Below are 18,759 nucleotides of genomic sequence, written 5' to 3'. Positions count from 1 at the left end.
TTGCCAGTAAAGTCTGATTACTTTTTTAGTGACAGCCCCAAAACTTAGATCTATATATGGGAAGATATTAATAAATATTACATTCATTTATTCATTCATGCATGCATGCATTCAGAAACCTCAAATTAAAAAAAATGTATCCATTACCTGAAGATTTGGGATAAATGAAAATAGTAATATTATGTTCTTTAGGAATAATGCATAAAATTAATTTAGAGGGTATTGGGAAGATTTTTATGAATTGATACAAAATGAAATATGCAGAAAATATCTAAACAAAAAAGAATGTATAAACAGACAGAAAAATTGATTCAATTTGCTTGACTATTTTTTAAAATCACACATTCTTTGTTATAGGGGTTTGAGAAATAACAATTATGTAAGACAGAGAAAAAGAACAACCATAAAACACAGAAAAATTAAATCAATTAAAAGAGTAAGTTTGGAGTTATTTAGTTAATACTTGGTGGTAGGGTGAATCCCAGAACAAGTCCTGAATTAAATATCTCTGTGTAATACAGAAGCTAAAGCTAGTCAAAGATTTTGGATCCTGAGCCAATCCACAGTCCAATATTACAACTGCATCCCTCTCCAGAAAGATTCAAAAAAGAAAAGGTGAAAAACATCCTTTAAAATCTTCCTTCCTTCCTTTCTTTTTCTCTTTCTCTCTCTCTCTCTCTTTCTTTCTTTCTTTTCGAATTGGGGTTGCAGAATACAGAGTTTGACTTTTATTTGTGACATTGGCTTTGAAAATCTTCCTCCTTACTGTCTGAAATGACTTAGCAAAACAGTTTGTGGATGGAGATTGTCATTACAGAAATTCCATATTATAGAATTCCAGCTCTTTTTCTCATATGATCAAATCTGGCTCCCCAGTATTCTCTCCTCTCACGTTGAAAATGACAGCCCTATGAGTCGTTGAGTTCATGAGCTCAGACAAAAGATATGTAACATATATATGCATATATATGTATATGTGTGTGTGTGTGTATCATGTTCCTCTAGGTGTGAGAAATAAACAAGCCCATTTCAAACAGCTTTACTGAAGTCCATATCCATTATAATTGATATCCATTGTCACCACATTGGACATTTTTACATGAGCAGGGGGAAAAAGAGATGGTAGATGATAACTTCCTTGTATTATTCTCCTGTTCATAATCGTTATTTTGGCAAAAATGAATAATGACTTTGAACGAGAAAACATTTTTTTTCTGTGTTTCATGTATGTAACTAGAATATAACAGAATATAAGAAGAGTTGTCATTGTTTGCTTTAAAAATTTACTATTCTGTCTTACCTTGATTGATTAAATAGTGTTTAAAGGCCTACAATTCTGTAACACACTGGGAATCATATTTTAGAATGCCAGAAACCATTGCTTCTGGCTCTCTGGGCTGTACCTAGAAATTATTTTGCTGTTCGGTTAAAGGCATAATATCAATATTCCAAGTACTTGTGTGTTTAGACCTATTACTATATGTAACATCACTAGGATGTTTCTCTTTTCTTCTCTCATGATGAATAATACTTTTCTCCTCCTCTTAATACAAAGGGGAGGGATCACAGATTTAAAGGGTGACATGTAGTCACAAAATCATCATGTGAGCTAATATCTGGTAGGGATTGATAACAATTTTCCATGATTTGACTAATCTTACCTAGTTATTCAAGAGAGATCCTTTAGTATTTTAGAAAGATATTCACATTATGAAATGAGTCTGTTATCTCCTCAATTTGGATGTAGTTTGCAACCCATCCACCTGTCCATAATGAAAAATTCCTGTCTGTGTCTTCCCAGAAATACACGGAGGGAGATCCATTTAATGTGACAGAGTCTTTCTTTATTTTCTCTGGACACTGGGAAGATGCCAGCAAGGGTGTCCATAATATATACCTTTCTCTGGCCCTGCGTCAAGGCTCTCTTGTCATTTTCTCATGCTTACAAAAATGATGCCCACTACCATAATTCTTAGCTATTTGTTTGTAATGTGTTACCCCCTATTCACTTTCACCATACGGAAAGGGATAGGCAAGTGGTATAGTATATAGAGCTCTGGGCTTCGAGTCAGGCAGACCTGAATTCAGGTCCAGTGTCTGACACACTTGTAAGCTGTGTGACCCTGAGCAAGTTACTTAACCTCTATTTGCCTCAGTTTCCTCATCTATAAAATAGGGATGATAATAGTACATACTTTTCAGTGTTGTTGTGGGGATCAAATGAAATAACAATTGTAAAGCATTTAGCACAGTTCCTAAAACGTAGTAAGCAATTTGTTAATGTTACTTATTACTATTATTGTTATTATGAATGATTTCCATTTCTATATTTTTTGAATTGACAGTGTTCCTTGACTCTCAGACACACAACAATATTGGTGTTTCAATGATGATCCTATATTTCTAGGGGAAGTTTTCTGCTATTAGAGATATTTGACATTTTCTGAGGCCAATCCAATTCTTCTGTCCTCCTGTTTAATTCTAATCATAACTCACCTGTTTGAACTGTGATTCCAACATATGAACACTATTGGATGAGTTCTTTAGAATGACCCTCTAATTCATTCCCCTAATTTAGAAAACACAAATTTTTCATCTTTTTTTTCCCTGTATGTAATGATGGAACATAATTTTTTTGGGTGTTTTAAGGAGCAGATTCAGAATACTCTGAGAAGTTTGGGGAATTTATTCTATCAGCATCACATTACCTGCAAGTAGAAGAATCCCATGATCCAATCAGATCCAATCCAGTCCAACAAACATTTGTTAAGTAACTACTAAGTATCAGGTACTGTGCTAAATGCTGGGAATACAATTAATTAAAAGAGAGACAGTCCCTGCCCCCAAGGAGCTTATTAATCCAAAGGAGGAAACAAAACACAAAAGGAGGAAGGAAAGAGGGGATGGGATGCCAAGGGAGCAACGAGCCATGGGACCTCTTATTCCCTGGAGTTGAAACTGGTAAAGGCAGCAGATGCAAAATGGAGTAAGCTGAGTCCAGTTTCTGCCCTCTATTAAGAAAGACATTGGGAGCAGTTTGGTACTCCTGCCTTCAGCTCTCTAATCAGACAGAAAAGGAGGTTGAAGGAGGTGGTATCAATCAAGGCTTGATTTAGTAGCAGGGTGGTAAGATGAGAGATGGTGAGCTTAACATGGCAGAGAAATCTTGTTCCTTAGACTTGAAACCTGGCAGGGCAGCTGATGCAAAGTGGAATAGATAGAGATCCATCCTTAGGGTAGACTCTGTGCTACAATTCCTCTGCAAGCGTGATAAATGCCTTAGGCAAGATTATCTGTCCCTGTTTTATGACATGATTGGAATAAATGACCAGAGGATTATTTCAGTAAAGTTATTTCTGTTGTTCTAACTTTGAAGGGATTTTGAATCATTGTTATTTATACATAGGACGTGCCTTTTTTCAATTGATCCTCAAAACTATTATTTTGTTCTACTAATCAAATGTTTTTCCATAGTAAACAAACAATAAGCCCAGTGGGATTTTGTATTACCTATGTCATTAAGTAAATTATGTGATGATAGAGACATGGTCATCTGGGGAATATCACTTGCTAAACAGCCTTTTTATTTCCTACTGATGCCCTTCTCAAGTCTTGTCTTAATATGTTTGTGTAGATTATGCTAAACATTTTTATATAGATGAAAAGTAGTTGTATATATCACTCATTGCTGACATTCTCTCAATATCTTTTTTAAATAATCACATCCTACATTTTTTTCCTCATATATTTTGTCAGGAAGCATATAGTAGCTCTGAACTTGGAGTCAAGATGACCTGAAATCAATCTCAGTTACTGGTGTCAAGAGGCAATCACAACTTCATGAAACTTACTTGAAAAATCAGTTTATTACAAGATAGATGTATATGCACATGGAACCCAAGGAGTTCACAATCCATACAGAAGTTTGTATATGTATGGCCACGGTACAAAGGGAGGAGCAGAAAACATGAGCCTCCATCTGACTGGGTATAGTGGTGGAAAGATGGGGGGAAGATGCAATAAAGATGAGAAAAGGACAAATCCCCTCTTGAGGGGTAGGAGCAAGGTGAATGGCAAAAACTGCATTTTTTCCCTTGGGAACTGCCAAACTATAAAGATAGGATGGTGTGCTTTTCTAAAAAGGTCCCAACTGCACAAGCAGTTTGCTGAGCTAGTGCAGACCGACACCTGTCTTGACATACAGAGAGGCCAGCTTGGGATGCAAATGACACATTATGTCGGCTCAGGTGGGAGGCTTCATCCTTGACATATTTGGGGCCTCCTGCATACTCTGGATCCTGTGTTTCCAGAAAGTATGGCAACTCAAAAAGACAAGCACAGGGGACCCCTTCACATTCCATAACATTAGCTAAGTGACTCTGGGCAATAACTTGACCCTTCTCAGCCTCAGTTTTCTACTCTGCAAAATGGGGATGGCAAGCACAAATCACAGAAGTTTATTGTGAATGTCAAATGAGATGATATATGTACAGTACTTCGTAAGCATTAAAGTGCCAAATGAATGCTAGCTATTATTACTATTACTATTAGACAGTGAGGTGATTTCATGGTAAGTGAGCTGGATCTGAAATCAAGAAGATCTCAGTTCAAATCTGTCCTCAGATACTTAGTAGATATATGACTCTGGGTGAGTCATTTAATCTCTATCTAACTCTCTTTCCTCATCTGTGAAACAGGCATAATAATCTCACCTATTACCCAGAGTTCTTGTGATGACTAAATGATATAATATTTGTAAAGTGTTTTTCAAATTGCAAAGTGTTACATAAATGCTAGTTATGCTGCTGCTGCTGGTGAAGAAGAAGAAGAAGAAGAAGAAGAAGAAGAAGAAGAAGAAGAAGAAGAAGACATTGCTCTTACTTATAATTGCACTGCTCTTGTAACTTTTCTGATTTTTTTTTCTTTTATTCACTTTATCTCCTTTGTCAGCACATCTGGGACAAAATGTTAGGATCCAAGTATATCAGTTGATGGGAGAAAAAAACAGTTTGCCACAAAAATCTTGTAGATATTTTAATTTTTCTCCTGTTTGTTATCCTTATTCCCTTTCCACCCTTAATTTCTCTCAATGACTTTCCTCAGTTGGATCTTTTGCCAGGTTTTCATTAAACTGCTTTTATCTACCACTGCTTCTCTCTGTTTTAAGATGGAGCACTGCTCTTGTTTTCCATCATCCTTTTCCAAAAGATTTTTGTAACAATTTTGTGCTCTAAATTGGTGATGCCGCTTGCTGCCACATCTCTGTGTTGAAAGAAGTCAAGTGTTTGATGACTAAGACTCTTTTAAGATACTTTTGATGAAGATACTGCAGTCTGTGTTTATTGTCTTTCTTCTTTCCTTATTGTAGTGTTATTTTTCAATACTTTAGGTAAATAATTTTGAATGGAATTGTTTTAATTACCTGCCACATTTTCCCCAATTGTTTTTTTATTCTAAATTTTTACTAATTGTGATTTTTGTCATAAGAACTGCACCTACATCTTTGACTCAAGAATGAGTTCCAAATCAGTGTTGTGGCATTTCTTTCATATGTGTGTGTGTGTGTGTGTGTGTGTGTGTGTGTGTGTACGTAATATATATATATATATGTGTGTGTGTATATGTTTATGTATGTATATGTGTGTGTATGTGTATATATATACATATATATACATATACGCACACACACACACACACATATATGTATATGAGAGGAAGAAATCACATCATGTGCATTATGCTGAACATCTTTTTTTTTTCTCAACAAGAGAAAATAATCTGTATTACTTCATAGAGACTTTCATAGGGATTAGACTGTCCTGGAATTTATTTGTCTAATCAGTTAAAGTACAATACCAGATCTCATTGGTTTGGGGCCATCTGAATAATTCACTATAATAGCAGGGCATATAAAAGCCTATATTTCTACGTCCACCAACAGCTCTAATATTTGACATGATGTTAGACCTCTAGCTAGAAAGGTCATATCAGCACTCATTTTCTATCCCCCAAGAGTAGAAGATACTTGGGAGCTATATTAATGATTCTCCATTTTTTCACCCTCCTCAATAATGGCAGTGTTCTTTAACTATGTCACCAAGAATTTGGAACCTTTCAAACTTGGAATTACCACAAAATAACTCCCAGTACTGTCACTATCCAGAAAATCTTCCTTCCCAAACTAAAACCTTTGATTCTAGGATCATGTGTCATGAATATTTTCCACGAACTAACCTTTTGGCCATGTCACTTAGCACATTTTCTCTTCTGCCATGTGCTTGCTCAGGAACTCCATCAGTGCCCCAGCTCTGCTGCCATCTTTTGGGCATGGAAAGTATACTCACCGGAGGGGGGGGGGCGGCGGGGGCGGAGCCAAGATGTCAGAGTGAAAGCAGTGACTTGCTTGAACTCTCCCCCAAACCCTTCCAAATACCTATAAAAATAACTCTAAATAAATTCTAAAGCAGCAGAACCCACAAAAAGACAAAGTGAAACAAATTTTCAGCCCAAGACAATCTGGATGATTGATCAGAAAAGTATATCGTACCAACTGGAAGAGGAGCACAGTGTGGTGTGGGCCCACAGGCCGCAGTGAACCTGGAGCAGGCCTCAGAGGACTGAATCTGGGGCAGCTATGACAGCTTCCAGACCTCTCAACCCGCAAACACAAAAGACAACTTAGAAGGTCAGTGGAAAAGTCTGTTTCTGTGGTGAGAGAGGAGCTAGGTTAGAGCCAGTTCCAGAGCGCAGAGTGTAGAGTGCGTCCTGAGCTTCTGGCCCAGAGACTGAGGGGGAATCCAGTGGCTGATCAGAGGGAGATTGCAGGGATCTCTTTGCTGGTGCTGAGGCAGGAATCACTTGCTTTGCCTGTGCTTGGATCTGGGTCACAGTTCTGGGTGGCGGTCTAGGATGAGAAGGAGCACTGGTGCAGCAGAGCTTGTAGTGACAGTAAAGAGGAAACCTTCCTCACAGTTCCAAGACAGAAAAGACTGCTTGTAGTCACTAATAGACCAGAGCACAGGCCAGGAAAGTTGTAAACACCTTGCCCCTTCTCACACCACCTTGCAAGAACTGAAAATTTACAGGTTCCTACAAGTATCTCTGAAAACAGCTGTATAAACCCCCGAAGCTTGGGACAGTACACTCTCCACATTGGAAGCAGACTCTTACCTTAAAAAAAAGTTTAAAACTTAAGTAATTGGCTGGGATCATGAGCAAGCAGCACAAAAAGAGTCAGACTATATTATCTTACTTTGGTGACAAAGAAGATTAAAACATACAACCAGAAGAAGACAACAAAGTCAAAGCTCCTACATCCAAAGCCTCCAAGAAAAATATGAATCAGTCCCAGGCCTTGGAAGAGCTCAAAAGGGATTTTGAGAAGCAAGTAAGAGAAGTAGAGGAAAAACTGGGAAGAGAAATGAGAGTGATGCAAGAAAATCATGAAAAAAAGTCAACAGCTTGCTAAAGGAGACCCAAAAAAATACTGAAAAATAACACCTTAAAAAACCTAACCCAAATGGCAAAAGAGGTCCAAAAAGCCAATGAGGAGAAGAATGCCCTAAAAAGAAAAATTGGCCAAATGGAAAAGGAAGTCCAAAAGCTTACTGAAGAAAATACTTCCTTAAAAATTAGAATAGAGCAATTGGAAGCTAGTGACTTTATGAGAAATCAAGACACTGTAAAACAAATCCAAAAAATGAAAAAATAGAAGACAATGTGAAATATCTCATTGGAAAAACAACTGACCTGGAAAATAGATCCAGGAGAGAGAATTTAAAAATTATTGGACTATCTGAAAGCCATGATCAAAAAAAGAGCCTAGACATCATCTTTCAAGAAATTATCAAGGAAAACTGCCCTGATATTTTAGAACCAGAGGGCAAAATAGAAATTGAAAGAATCCACCAATCTCCTCCTGAAAGAGATCCCCAAAGGAAAACTCCTAGGAATATTGTAGCCAAATTCCAGAGTTCCCAGGTCAAGGAGAAAATATTACAAGCTGCCAGAAAGAAACAATTCAAGTATTGTGGAAACACAATCAGGATAACACAAGACTTAGCAGCTTCTACATTAAAGGACCGTAGGGCATGGAATAGAATATTCCAGGGGCAAAGGAGATAAGAGTACAACCAAAAATCACCTACCCAGCAAAACTGAGTATAATCCTTCAGGGGAAAAAATGGTCATTCAGTGAAATAGAGGACTTTCAAGCATTCTTGATGAAAAGACCAGAGCTGAATAGAAAATTTGACTTTCAAACACAAGACTCAAGTGGAACATGAAGAGGTAAACAGGAAAGAGAAATCATAAGAGACTTATTAAGGTTGAACTGTTTACATTCCTGCATGGAAAGATGAAATTTATAACTCATGAGACCTTTGTCAGTATTAGGGTAGTTGGAGGGGGGAAAATTATATATATATAGACAGACAGACAGACAGACAGACAGACATAGATATAGATAGATAGATAGATAGATAGATAGATAGATAGATAGATGATGATGATAGATGGATAGAGGGCAGGGTGAGTTGAAATTAAGGGGTCATATCTGGATAATAAAATTAAGGGATGAGAGGATTATACTAGCAGAAGAAGAAAAGGAGAGGCAGAGCAGGGTAAATTATCTCACAAAAAAAAACAGAAAAGAAAAGGCTCTTACAATGGAGGGGAAATGGGGTAAGGTGAGAGGGAATGAATGAATCTTATTCTCATAGGATTTGACATAAGGAATGAATAACATAACACATTCAATTGGTTATGGAAATCTCTTACCCTACAGGAAAATAGGGGGAAAGGGGACAAGAGAGCTGGGGGATGATAGAGAGGAGGGCAGATTGGGAAAGGGGTAATCAGAAGCAAATACTTCTGAGGAGGGACACGGTTAAAAGAAAGATTAGAATAAATGGGGGGCAGGATAGGATTAAGGGAATAGAGTTAGTTTTTCACAACATGTCTACTATGGAAGTGTTTTGCATAACTGCACACATATAAGCTATATTGAGTTGCTTACCTTTTCAATGAGGGTGGGTGGGGAGGGAGGAAGGGAGAAAATTTGTAACCCAAAGTTTTAAAAACACATGCTTAAAGAAAATGTTTTCACATGCCACTGGGAAATAAGAAATCCAGGAAATGGGGTACAGAAGTCTATCCTGCCCTACAGGAAAATAGAAGGGGAAGGGGATAAGGGGGAGGGAGAGATAGAAGAGAGGGCAGACTAGGGGAAAGGGTATTCAGAATGCATGCCATCTTGGGGTGGGGAGAGGGGCGAGATGGGGTGAAAATTTGGAACTCAAAATCTTGTGGAAGTAAATGTTGAAAACCAAAAAAAATTAAATTAAATTAAAAAAAAAGAAAGTATACTGACAAGAACTTTAGTCTCTGCCCTGTGCTGCTATTTGTGATCAAATATACCCACCATGTCCTCTTGCCCTAATTTAGACATTAATAGTTCCTGTGAGGAAGAAATTATAAATTTACTGCTGTCCCTCCACTCTACCCTCCAACCACAGGTTGCATGTCCCCTTTGCTGCCTGCTGGTCTACCCTCTATATAGGGAAAAGATGAACAGCTGAAGTCGTTGATCATTTTATTTTAATAAATACCCCATTATGACTGAAGAAAGATGTGCACTGGATAAGGTATTATCCCATACTATAATAGAGGAGTTAATGTGGGCAGGAACTACAAACTCAATTTCAGTTGAGGTGTGCAAAAGTATCATTTTAGGATAAAAGAAACCTTTGAATAATCTGTAGTCCTATCCAGCCCAGCACCTGAGCTTTCCTAGTAGGTTCTCATTCATGCCCAATTTTCTCATCTGCCAAGTTCTGAAAACATCAAAGCCTGGGGCAGCAGGGTTGGCTACAAAGTGATGCTGGTGAAAGTTTATTCCTGGCTCCGCTGTAGGAGAGGTGCCCTCATTTGCATTTTATTCTGTAAGTTAAAAGCTATAGCTAAAAATTCTCCTCCTGTGAGCCCTCGAAATCACTGTTTTCGATCACAGTGCAAATCTTGTTTGAATGAAAGTTGTGGGTTTACATACTATTTTTCAGCTGAACAGCCAGCAGGGTAAACAGGAGAGAATGAGAAAGGATCAAAACCTTTAAAATTAAATGTATCTTGGTATACAGAACATGTATTGAATTGGATGTAGAAAAATTTAAAAAAAATGCTCATTATGATAAGGCATATTCTCCAAGGCAGGTTAATGTCCATAAAGTGAACATTATGAAATCATGTGTAATGATGCATATTATATGCCTGTTATTTGTGTTGATGTTTATTTATTTCTCTTTCATTTCCTCATCATTGTGTGGAAGTTACCCTGCAGTGATTATGTCTAGTGTGTCAAAGTTCTGCCAGTTCCTAACCAGCTGAAAAGTCAACAAGCATTTATTAAGCACCTACTATTTGCCAGGTAGAATATATATCTATCATCCAAGAGTTGAAAAAATTTCAAAAATATTTATCGTCTACTGGTGTCAGTAAATATTTGGTCAATTCTTATTTTTAGGCATTTATTCCCCCCTTGGATAAGGTTTTGTTTTTATTGTCTAATTTCTCTCCTAAGTTCTTTTCCATTTTTTCCTCTAGTGCTTTCATTTGCATTTGTATTTGTATTTGTATTTTTTTGTTTTTGTTTTTGTTTTTTATAATTTTAGCTTCCTTTTTTTAAGAACTCTTGCTTTATCCCTTCTAGGAATTCTGGTTGAATCTGTGTTTAAACATATTTTATTTTGGTGCTTTGCTTTTAGATTTTTGGAGGCATTCTCTTCTGGATTTGGGTCTTGAGTGTCCCTGTGACTGTTACAGCTCTTCATGATGTCATTTTTGTTTGTTTATGTGTTTACTCATTCTTTCTTTACTTTCCCAACTTTTAATTTCATATTAAGATATACCTTAAGGCTGGTCTCTGTTTACTTGCATGAAGCATATTTCACCTGAGGTTTTGTCCTTTTGGGTCTTTCTACTGCTTTATAGGTATTGTGTGACTCTAGGACCTCAGAAACAACAAAGGTTGAGAATTTGCAAGCTTTCAGTGCTGTGGGTCTCAGATGCTATCCACCACCTGGAAAGCTCTTCAGGTGAGAATGACAGAACTGCAGGATCCCTCTAATCTCAGATTCCTGCCCTAGTTATTCTGCTGCAGGCTTATCATGAGGCTGGAAACTGGAACTGAGACTAAACTACTCTGCTGGGTTCCAGAAGCTACACATCCACACTGTTGGCAACCAAACTCTTTGCTTGCTCAATACATCTTTCTCCATCTCCTTTGCTGGGATCTCATCCAGATCATGTCCTCTAAATACAGGAGTCCTTCAGGGCCCTCTTTTCTTCTCCGACTAAACCCAACTTCCATGGGTTTAATTACCATCTCTATGCTGACAATTCTCAAATCCATCTATCCTGCCCAATCCTTGTGCCTGACCTCCAACATCACAAATACCGTTGCCTACAAACAAGCAATGGAGTATCTTATTAGTATAACAAGAAGAAGGCCACTGTCACTGAATCTAAGGATATGTGGCAAGGAGTAAGATATAGAAAGATTTTAAATATATGAGGGGCAATGCTATGAAGCGCTTTGAGCAGAGGATTTTATATTTAATCCTGGATGCAATAATTGCTTGAGTTCATTGACTAGGGGAATGACATTGTCAGAGCTGTGCTTTAGGAAAGTCACTTTCTGGCTGAATGGGGGATGGATTAGAGTAGAGAGAGACTTAAAAGAACCAGAACAACCAGCAGGCTATTGCAATTATAGAGTCTCGGCTCAACATTTTAGTAGAGCATTATTATTCTGATCCGTAAACCTTGTGGTTCATCAAATTAAAAGCTGATAAATCCATCTTCCCTCTGCACAAACAGAGCAGCTAGATTGCACAGTGGATAGAGTTCTAGGCCTGAGTCAGGAAGACCTGGGTTTAAGTCTGGCCTCAAACACTTACTAGCTGTATGACCCTGGGCAAGTTACTTAATTCTATTGGCCTCAATTTCTTAATCTGTAAAATGAGCTGGAGAAAGAAATGGCAAACCACTCCAATATCTTTGCCAAGAAAACCCTAAGTAGGGTCACAAAAAGTTAGACATGACTGAAATAACTGAAGGACAATTGCACAATCACCTCTTTAAATAGTGGAGATCATTTGCTCTTCATTATGGGCTTTGCTCCATTTCAGACCCTTAATATTTTATTCTGGTAGCTGAGAAGATACAGAGTTGGAAAGGGGAGGCAATCCTGTCTTTGCTGTCTAAATTTTGGGGGACTCATTAAAATACAAATGCCAAATTCAGTTGTAAAAATTGTACTGTCATTACATGCTGAGAAGATGTAAAGTATGGGGACACATTTGTGTCTCATATGAGTCTCAGACTCATAGAATAGAGTGTATAAATATTTGGAATCTTCCCCTCTCCTAGGGAACTCATGGTGGAATAATAGTTCTTGCCAGCCCTACATTCTCATATTAATCCATTTAGTTTAACAAACATTTACTAAGCACGTACCTTGTGCAAGGCACTCTGCTCAATGTTCTGTGGATAAATGCCTGCAAAATAATATTGTCCGTGTCTTCAAGAAGCTTGCAGACTATTAGGAAAGTATACAATTTATATAATTAAGTATGATACCTGGTAAAATGTGGAAGAGGCCTGAGAGGAAGGCAAATATATTTTTTTGGTCTGATTTAACTTTGGATTTATACTTAGTATTTCATCCTTGTCTTGAAATAGACTGTTGATTCATCCCGTAAGTTACTTGTGCACAGACAAAGCTAGTAGGTGTCAGAGGGAAGATTTAAATCCAGGTCATCCTGATGCCAAAATGTGCCCTCTGTTGACTACATCATGGACCTCCGAGGCAAGGTATCGTGAGAGCTTTACAGAGGAAGAGACCACCTTGACTGTAAGTCAAGAAACACATGGTAAATGGGAGGCATCTAAGTTTGGATTTGAAAAGAAGGAAATATTTAGAATACAGAGGTGGGAAGGACTGCACTTCATGGAGACAACGAAGGGCAAAGTGAGCAGTGTTATGTATGCTATGTATTATCTGAGGTCAGGAACAGGAGGATGGAACCAAATGCATCTTAAGCATGAAGGTTTGGTCCTGTGACACCCAAGTGGCAACGAAAGCTGAGGAAACTCCTAGAAAATAACATATGGTGGCAAACAGTGTGGTGGAAGGATCTTCAGGTAACACCTAATATTAGTAATATTGGAATTAGGTGTTACCTGAGGATCTTTCACCATCCTGTTTGCACTATATGTCATTTTCTTTTTTCTTTTTCTTTCTATTTTTTTTTGGCTAAGCAATGGGGTTAAGTGATTTATCCAGGGTCATCCAGCTAGCAAGTGTTATATGTCTGGGCCGAATTTGAATTCAGGTCCTTCTGAATCCAGGGCTGGTGCTCTACCTACTGCACCACCTAAGTGCCCTCACATGTTATTTTCTAGGAGGGTCAAAGCCACGGAATACAGTGGTGAATATTATGATGTGTCCTAGCTGTATTAATGGGAATTCTTAAAGATAATCTGAAGGCATGAGTATTCACAATAAAAAAAAACTGAGTAGTCTCACTAACCAACTCACTTGAATAAGTTATATAAGTTCAGTGAATTGTGAAGGGGATTAAAGCATTGATCATGCAGTGGTGAGAATTTTTTTTTTCCCTAGGACTACTGATTTCCTTCTTGATAGGGATAACAGTCTTCTGTATTAATCAAAAACATGGGAGATAAACCCATTAAGTTAATGTAAAAGAACAAATTGTAGGTTAAATGCAGAGAGCATGAACTCTCTGTCTCTGTCTTTTTGTCTCTCTTTCTTTGTCTCTATTTCTCTATGTTCTCTGTGTGTGTCTCTCTTCTTCTTCCTTCCTTCCTTCCTTCCTTCCTTCCTTCCTTCCTTCCTTCCTTCCTTTCTTTCTTTCTTTCTTCTTTCTTTTTTCTTTCTTTCTTCTTCTTTCTTCTTTTTCTTCTTTCTTTCTTTCTTTTCTCTCTTTCTCTTTCTTCTTTCTTCTTCTCTTTTCTCTTTCTCTTTTCTCTTTCTCTCTTTCTTCTTTCTTTCTCTCTTTCTCTCTTCTCTTTCTTCCTTTCTTCCTTTCTTCCTTTCTTCCTTTCTTCTTTTCTTCCTTCCTTCCTTCCTTTCTTCCTTTCTTTCTTCCTTTCTTCCTTTCTTCATTTCTTTTCTTTCTTTTTTCATCTTTCCCTGTGTTTCTGTGTCTCTGTCTCTCTCTGCCCCCCTCTCTCTCTTTCTCTCCCACTTTAGCAACTTTCCTAAGACCATATGACAAATAAGAGTCAAAGGCAAAAATTAGTCCCTACTCTTTCTACTTTCAGGAATTGCATTCCAGCCACTATACTATGTTGTGTGTGAATAGTGGAAATATTCTTAGAAAATAACCATTAGGTGCTGAGTGAAATGAGCAGAACCAAGAGAACTTTGTACACAATAACAGCCACGTTGTGCAATGACTAATATTGATGAACTTAACCCTTCTTAGCAATACAAGGATCTAAGACATTCTTAGAGGCCTCGTGGTGGAAAATGCTATCCACATCCAAAGAAAGAACTATGGTAGTTGAATTGCTATCATTTTTTTTCTCTTCTGTTGAGTTTTGGTTCCCCTTTCTAATGGTTCCTCCTATTGGTTTTAATTTTTACTTACAACTTCACTAATGTGAAAACATGTTTAATAGGAACGTAAATATATATCCTATATGAGATTGTGTACTGTTTTGGGGAGGGGGGTGGGGAGGAAGGGGGAGAAAATTTTTAAACTCAAAAGCACATGGAAGTGATTGATGATAAATCAAAATAAATTAATAAAATTTAAAAAAATAATCATTAGGCATGGCAGAGGTCAATGAACCTTAAGATATAGCACCAACAGAGACTTCTTCCCCACAGAGTTTCCCAACTCTGTTCAGGTTCATGACCAGTAAAATGAGGAAATAAACACAGAGCAGAAGAGAAGCAAAATAAAAATTGAGTAACCGTTTTCTCTCCATCCTCAGTTATCATCAATCCATCAACCTCAAGCCCATGGCCCTATTATTTCCTCCTACACCATCTTCCTAGCCAGATGTTTATTTCCCAAATAATTTTTTCACATCCATAAAATGAAATACTTTCTACCTCCAAATCTATAATCCTAAGATGTATAAATATAAGCATAGCACCAGAGTAGTGTATTTTAGGACATTCCTGTCCTAACTAGATCATGTCTCTTCCTCTACGTTCAGGGTTCCCTACTCTCATAAGTCAAAGATCTTTCTCCTCCAAATTACAAAAGCAAATTTCTAACATCTAGGTCACAGAACCTTCACTTAAAAAGTGAAGAGTCTCACTCATTACATTTTTCACCCATAAGAGCAAATAGTATCTGAAGGGGAAGGGAAGCTATCTTTTACAGTCCTTCCTTTTTTTTCCCCATTCTTTGCTTACTTTTGAATTTATTGATAAGCCTCTCCACCTCCCAACTCATATTATTTTCACTAGTTGTCTCCTATGTCTGGAATTCTCTCCCTGCTCAATTCTGTTTCCTGGAATTCCTGATTTCTTTTGAGACTCAGCTAAAATTTCATCTTATTCAAGAACTTTTTTTTCTTTCCTCCTGATTGCCAGTGGTTTCCCATCTGTTGATTATCTCCAATTTAAATTGTCCATATCTTATTTGCACATGGTAGTTTACATGGTATCTCCCTCTCAGACTGAGAACTTTTTTGGAGTATGGCCTATTTAATTTTTTGCCTTTCTTTGTATCCTCAGAGCTAAGCAGAATGGTTGGCCCATAGTAGATGCTTAATAAATACTTTTTGCTATATTATATTTAAAAGCTTATAGTTATAAATTAATCAAAACCAAAACTTTTGCTATTTATAGACATGAGAATTTCAATCATTTAAATTTAGGAAAGCTATTGGGGCAGCTAGGTGGCACAGTGGATAGAGCACTGGCCCTGGATTCAGGAGGATCTGAGTTCAAATCCGGCTTCAGACATATAACACTTACTAGCTGTGTGACCCTGGGCAAGTCACTTAACCCCATTGCCTAGCCAAAAATTAAAAAAAAAACATTTAGGAAAGTTACATGGACCTGTATGCTTGGCTTAAACCTGGCTCTCTCTCTGTCTCTCTCACACACTTGAGCACAAGCATACACACACATGCGCACACACACACACACACACACACACACACACACACACACACATACACATATATACACACATAAATAAAATCCTCTGAACCAGTGACCAACAATGTGAAGGAAAACAAATTTTAACCTCACCTAAACACTTATAAATGACTTGGCTAAACCGGAAGCCACAAGATGAACACTGGATCATGTCTTTCTTTTCTCAACAGAAAGATGGTGGGCTATTGATGCAGAGTCTCAAGGGAGGGTTATATTGGAGGTAGAAAATGAAGAGCAACAAAAGTAATAAAAAACAAAGAAAAAAATCAATACAATATTAGTTTATTTATCTTAACGGAAATTACTCTGATGTATACCAAAATCTTGTGCTATTACTGGAGAAAAATAAGTCGGGTAGAACAATTAATCATAAAAAAAAAAAACTTCACAGCTTTTGCACTTATTACCTTCCAGTTCTACATCTATGAATTTAGTTGGAATTGCAATTAGATTTGATAACATAAAAATGTGTGTAGAGAAGAGAAATGGTATTAGTTAAAGGGATCTAACTTTGATTCCTTTCTCTGGTATTTATGATCTGTTTTACTTTGGAAAAGTGCTTTGAATACTCTGGACCTCAGTTTCCTTTTCTGTAACATGAAAAGGATGAACTCATTCTCCAAGGTCATTCCCAGATCTGAATCTGTGACTTAAATTGAAAAAAAAACCCTTTATTTTTTAACCCTTTAGTTTGGGAATATTTATTTACATGGCCAAAATGTTTACTCCATTTAATATCTCTCAAAAATAATACACAGTGAGAAATTTCCTTTCTGATATGTCATCTTATTTATAGAATTCCAAAAAAAAAACCCGGGAAATTTAGTGTCACCCACTTAAAGTATGCATTTTAAGTATATTCAGAATAGTTCTTCTAGGTTTTACCTTATTCAAAGTCAATTTGTTATTTTGATTAGCTTACAAACAGAACTGAAGCATTATTTTTTTTCCAAAAATTTCTGTCTTGCTTTATTTATTATTAAGGTATCATAAAGAACTGTTCAGAGAATAAAGACATTTTTGTTGTTATTATAAACAAATGAACCTTTTGTAATATTTTAGATATTAAAACATAATTTTCCCATTGTGCAAGACACTTCTTTTTGTTTCTGAATATGCTTGAGTAGGTTCTTTCCCTTCATACTTAATAGTTAATATTATTTCTAACTACTGTCAATTCATTGTAATCTTTGTATCTCCAGCTTCTAGGACAATATCTGACTTATAAAAGGTGCTTAATAAATTCATGTCAATTAATTGAATGAATAAAGTGAATATTGTGTTTAGGTATTTCTATAGGGTATCATCTGAAAAAAAGATCACAGAGCAGATATAGACGAATACAATAAAGTCAATAAGCATAAGTGCTTACTCTGTGCCCAACCCTGTGCCGAGCACTGGGGATATAAAGAAAGGCAAAAAAAAAAAAATGCCCTGCTCCCAAGGAGCTGTGGAAGAAACAACACATACATACAAACCATTTAAACAAGATGAGACAGATGAATTGGTGATAATTTCAGAAACAAGGCTCTCACATTGCAAAGGACCAGTGAAGCCTAGAAAATAAGATAGATTAGTCACCAGGAGAACATGATAGAAAACCTGTGTATAACCTAAGCATTATATTGGTCTTCCAAATTCTTACTTAGCAGATAAGGTGGATTCTCTATGTTGGATCTGGGAAATTACATGCATGGATGAGAATAACATTCAATGAGGGAGGCATTTCAATCTGCACTGTAGAAAGAGCACCCACAATAAATGGGTTGGACTAAATGATTTCCAAGGTCCCTTCTAGGTAGGCCATTCTAGATTTAAGTTGTTTCTAGCAATTAAAACAAAATCAAACAAGATGACAACAATGCCTTTTTGTCTTCATGCAGGTTGAATCCCAGATTCAATCTCAACAAAGCTTAAACAATGAGATCTAAAAAATTCAGTGACTATATCCAGTTATTTCATTTGGTTAGTCGCTCAGTCAATAATGTTTATTAAATATCTATTACATGCCGGGCACTGTGCTAAGTGTTAGGGATATAAAGAACAGTGAAAGAGGGTCCCTTCTCTCACAAAGAGACTGCAGTCTAATGGGAAAGACAACATGCAGATAATTACATATAAACAAGCTATGTAGAGGATAAATTGGAAATAATAAACAGAAGGGAGGCGCTATTAAGGGCAATAGAGAAAGCTTCCATTTAGGAGGTGAGATTTTAGTCGGGACATGAAGGAAACTAGTAGTCTAGGAGGAAGGAGTGAGGAAGGAGAGCATAGTGTGACTGCTGTTCCTTGCCTTCATACTTCATTTGCATGGCCTTGACCTTCTGTGTTGACTTTTCCAGATCTGTGCCATTGCTATGGACCCTGTTGACTTCCTTTCTAGACCTTTGTTATGATTATCCCATGAAATCTTGCTTTACCCAAAATGCTTTCTTTTTTTTCCTATCCACTCATATAAAACATGGTTTAGAATGCAACTTCTTTTTTCCACAGGAGTGCTCCTCCCCAAGTCAAGATTGGTAACCTCAAGTATTTCAAAAACCTTTAGAGCA

Source organism: Phascolarctos cinereus, unplaced genomic scaffold (genome assembly GCF_003287225.1).
Source record: "Phascolarctos cinereus isolate Bilbo 61053 unplaced genomic scaffold, phaCin_HiC Scaffold_9;HRSCAF=440, whole genome shotgun sequence".
Taxonomy (NCBI): domain Eukaryota; kingdom Metazoa; phylum Chordata; class Mammalia; order Diprotodontia; family Phascolarctidae; genus Phascolarctos; species Phascolarctos cinereus.
Note: the sequence above shows the minus strand (reverse complement) of the source record.